Source organism: Nannospalax galili, unplaced genomic scaffold (assembly GCF_000622305.1).
Source record: "Nannospalax galili isolate Female #2095 unplaced genomic scaffold, S.galili_v1.0 scaffold1884, whole genome shotgun sequence".
Lineage (NCBI taxonomy): Eukaryota > Metazoa > Chordata > Mammalia > Rodentia > Spalacidae > Nannospalax > Nannospalax galili.
Window position 1 is genome coordinate 21,652 of NW_008350461.1, and position 5,117 is coordinate 26,768.

General features: G+C 50.6%; 1 pseudogene; it reads left to right on the forward strand.

Moving 5' to 3' along the window:
* The first annotated feature begins 516 nt into the window (after positions 1–516).
* Positions 517–5,117, forward strand: part of LOC103745761 — a 14,235-nt pseudogene continuing 9,634 nt past the window's right edge.

Genomic DNA, 5,117 nt, shown 5'->3' on the forward strand with positions numbered 1-5,117 from the left:
ACTAGCTGAGCATAACAGAACTTGTGGCCTGTGCTAGAATGCTCTTTCCTTACCAAGACTGAGGTCCAGGGCACTGGGTGCCTTGATCTGCCTCCACACCGGCGTCTGTGCAGCTGTGCTCTGCGTAGACACCCACCAGAGCCAAGACCCGCCCTGGCGTTCCAGTCAGTGCTCCACCCCACATGCAGGTGCTTTCGGTTTCACAACTGCCATGAAAGTTATGTTCAGTTAATTCAAGTTTCCGGAACGTTCCTGCCCTCATAATCACGTGTGCTCACAGCCTCTCTGATGGACTGGATGTCTGTTTTTCTCTGCTCCCTATAATTGAGTTTTTATTCATTTCATTTTAATTCTTTTTATTCATATTCTTTTTTTTCCCTTGTCATTTCCTTCCCTGGCCCTCTGATTGGACAGAACCTGTGAGCTCTGCTTCCTGTTTCCTTCTCCCTTCCTACAGCCAGTGTCCCCCACAGACTTCTGGGTGTCTACCTCTCCAGAAAATTCTGCTGCTCCAGCATGGCCAGCGATCTGCAGGAGGAGGTGACTTGCCCCATCTGCATGGACATCCTGAGGGAGCCTGTCACCATTGACTGCGGGCACAACTTCTGCCTAGTATGCATCAGTCAAGTCCAGGACGCTTCAGACAGTCTCCTGTGTCCCCTCTGCAAGGCTTCCGCGAACAGGAGCACGTTCAGGCCCAACAAGCTGCTGGCCACTCTCGTCAAGAAAATCCAAGTTATGGAAGCGGAAGAGGCAGAGCTGAGGTGTCCGAGGCACAGGGAGAAGCTCCATTACTTCTGTGAGGAGGACGGGGAGCTTCTCTGTTTCGTGTGTCGAGATTCCAAGGACCACAGATGTCACAACATCAGCCTGATAGAAGAGGCTGTTCAGAACTACCAGGTAGGGATCTAGACCCTCCTCTGCCTTCCCCCAAAGGAGAGAGCTCCCTGGGGACATGGGACCTGCTGTCTGCTCCACTGGGTTGGCACCCATGCCCCACTTTCTGCTCCTCAGTGGTCAGTTTGTACCCAGGCCCAGGGGCTCCAGCAGCTGAGTTCTGGGAAATGCCAGTCAGCAATCAGGGCAGGAGAGAATGGTCAGAACAGGAATTTTGACCCAGAAGGTCCCACTCAAGTCCAGACTCCTGAGTTTACTTAGGACCATCAAGGAAGCATTTTAAATGTCCCAGCCAGCCACTGCCATGGTGTTGAGGATGAACAGCAAAGTCAGGGGCATCTAGGCAGCCGGTGCTGGGCCACTGAGCTGCATCCCCAGGCTGGGTCTCAACTTACCTATCCCTGGGGCAGACAAAACCTGTCTCCTAAAGACATTGGTCTGACAGATGAGGCAAGTGTGTCCCTGACACCTGAGCACAATGCAGATGGTCACAGCCATCATCACAACTCCCTTCTCTTAGCTCAGGAAACTTCTAGATTTCTCCCTACCCATCACCTCTAGACCCCATCATGAGAACAAAAGGGAGTTATTAATAATGACATCAGCATCCTGAGAGAGGTTTTCTGCCTCCCCTAAGATGGAGAGTCTGAAATATGCCCTGTCTTCCCACAGGGGAAGATTCAGTCTCAGGTGGATGTCTTGGGGCAGAAGGAGAAGAAAATACTAGAAGAGACAGCTTGGGGAGAAAGCATGATCCGGGTCTTCAGGGTAAGAATCACTCCATCTCCTGCCCCTGAAGCAAAGTCATCTCTGTTTAAGCTCCCAGAGTTCCCTGTTACGCTGAGTCAGGACCAAGTCCTGCTAACACAGGGGATGCAGGATGGACAGAGGAGCAGCATGCTGGGTATGTCCTGTGCTCCTGTATGGGCGTGTTGGGATCTCGGGGCGCCAGCTGCTAGCGCACCTGGGAAGCGGCAGGTCCCGCGGCTTGTCTGCTCCGCGTTGCTGGCGGGTCCCTGCTTCCGCGTGTCTCCGTGGGTCTCTGCTACCGGGGCTGGCCCGGTCGAGTTCTGCCCCAATTTCACCGTGCACTCTCTCTCTGAGTTCGGGACCCGTCAGCTGCGGGGTCACGAGGAGAGGTGCGGGGCGGCTGAAGCTGGATTTCCGTGAGTCGATGACGGAAGGATAGTGCCCCCCAGGGAGACTGGATGTAGGCAATGAGACACAGGACTCAGCTTAGTCCGTGTTACAGCTCTTTATTCAGTGGCTCAGCTTGGCTCCAGCTCCAGCTCTAGCTCCTGCTCCAGCTCCCATTATTGAGGGGAAACCAGGATATTTATACTATGGAGGTGGTAGTAAAAACCTTAGCTGATAGGTACTCCTGGGATGCTTCATTTACATAGGGTGGTGGGCTTCTATCAGGCTATCAGACAACGCCTGATTAAAACCTGGTAGCTCCTGTGCCAGAGGGCATGTATCTTGTGAGGGCACTTCAAAAGTAAGTCAGGGAGGAGAGCAGAAGGCGCCCTGCTGAGAAGAGGAGTCCCCCCATTCGCGCCGAGCCAGCTTGTGGCTATCCGGACACAGCAGGGGTCCCCAACACTCCTGGGATGCACTGACTTGCCTGTGGGTGAGCAGCAGAGTGGGGTGCAGTTCTGCCCCTCCCACAGCACAGGCGTAAGGAAAACACACACTTTAGAATCTGAAATAGGGGTCTCACATATAGATACACAGAAATATACATACCTATGTGCATATACATACATACAGATACACATACAAATACATACAGATTTACACATACACAAAAAATCTACAAATCTACACACATATACACATGTACACAAAGATATGCAGACATGCACACATACATACACACATACATATACACATGCAAAAATACAAACCAACACACACATATTCACATACATAACAACATACCTAAACATATACACATATATACTAATATACACACATATATACACATACATACACCCACACATATACATACATGTACATACACACATGGGTCCTTGAGGGTAATGATACACCATCCATCCTGCGCCTGAGAGCACAGGAAGTCCCCAAAGGAGGCTGTCCTCCTCTGCTCCCCCAGCCCATTGCCTGCACTGCTGCTCAGGATAAGCTCTGAGACCACTTGAGAAGGGAATGTTCTGGAAGGTCTTAGAGGTCTGGGTTTCATCTCTGGGTCTCTCTTCTTGTCCCTAGACCCGGGTGCATCTAGAGAGACTAAAGATCCTGGATGAATTCAAGCATCTGAGGCAGAGCCTGGAGGAGGAGGAGAGCTTCCTCCTGGCCAGGCTGGGCTGGCTGGAGCAGGAGGGAGCCAAGCCGATGAAAAGGTTTGTCGCTGACACTCAGGAGCAGCTGAGCTTCCTCAGGAACCTCACTGAGTCCCTGCAGGCCAAGCAGCAAATGTCCCCCAGACAGCTGCTGCAGGTGAGTCCCATAGGAGCAGATGTGTAGACAGGTACCACCCACCTCAGTGTCAGGACAGAGTGTGGGTGACCTGGCAGAGGCCTGAAATTGATTGCCTGGATCTGATCTCTAGCCCAGGGCTGTCCACCTAAAAGCTCTCATAGCAATCCTGGCTCTCAGCACAATGAGGCAGGAGGATTGTTCCTAGTTAGAGGCCATCCTGTGCTAAAGCTGGAGACCCTGTCTGAAACAATGCTGGTCATGGTGGCTCATAGCTATGAGTCCAGTACTCTGGAACTCAGGAAGTAGGAGGATTGCCTGGGGTCAGCTGGAGATCAAGGCCAGCCTGGGCTGAACTCGGGAAGTAGGAGGATTGCCTGGGGTCAGCTGGAGATCAAGGCCAGCCTGGGCTATACCAGGAGATTCCTGTCTCAAAAATCCTAAATAAATAAAAATAGTCATACATACAGTTTAGAATTTCTCCGTTTTGTTTTCTTTTCTGAGACAGGATCTTCTGTAGACAAGGGTGGCCTGGATCTTGTTACGCAGCTGAAGATTACTTTCAACTTCTCTGTTTTTATAAACTGTTTTTCTAATTCTTAGAGAGAGAGACAGACAGAGAGAGAGAGAGAAAGAGAGAGAATATTCTCCGAAAGAGTCACACATACAGTTTAGAATTTCTCCGTTTTGTTTTCTTTTCTGAGACAGGATCTTCTGTAGACAAGGGTGGCCTGGATCTTGTTACGCAGCTGAAGATTACTTTCAACTTCTCTGTTTTTATAAACTGTTTTTCTAATTCTTAGAGAGAGAGACAGACAGAGAGAGAGAGAGAAAGAGAGAGAATATTCTCCGTGTCTGTGTGTTATATGTATAATGTGCATGTGCATTTTACATTTGTGTAGTATATGTGTGTGGTGTATGTGTCCCTGTCTGAGTGGCGCTTGCATCCAGGTCAGAGGAGCTATTCAGTGGTTCCCTGTATAACGTTCGTCCTTATTCTTTGAGGCTGGGTCCCTCCCTGGACCTGGGCCTGGCTTTTTGAAGGCTAGGCTGGCAGCCAGGAAGTACCAGTTACCCTGCTGTCCCCACAGTGCTGGGGTTTCAGGCATACTCATGACCACGTCCAGTTTGTGACCTGGGTGCTGGGACCCAAATTCTGGTCTCCATTATTGAACAGACAGTACTTTTAATCACTGAGTTGCTTGTCCAGTCCCAACCTTGACTTTGGATCCTCAAGCCTGGAATATACTATGTAAACCAGGCTGGCCTGAACCCACAGAGATGCACCTGCCTTGTGCTGGGACTAGAGGTGTGCACCACTGTGTTGGCCAGTCTCTGTCAACTTGATACAAGCTAGAGGAACCTGGGAAGAGGGAACCTCAACCAAAGAATTTCCCAGATCAGGTTGGCCCATGGCCATGTCTGTGAGGCATTTTCTTAACTGCTGTTGATGTGGGAGGAGGGCCCAGACCACTGTGTCCCCTCATCATACCACCACGTTTGAAGTGTTTGCTCCTGCATGGGGCTGTCCAGTTTCCCCTGGATTGAACAGCGAAGGTGCAGCTGACACGGCCTGGCTCATGTCCTCCCCCCTGTACTCTGTCTATTCTCCAGAGTTTCTTTGTTTTCTGTTCTGTTTGTTTTTGTTTTTGAGACAGGGTTTCGTGTAGCCAAGGCTGGCCTCAAACCTTCATTGTATTTCAGACTGGCCTGGAGCTCCTGAAGCTTCTGCCTCCACGCCCCAGGTGCTAGGATTACAAGAGTGTCACTGGGCTTCTCTC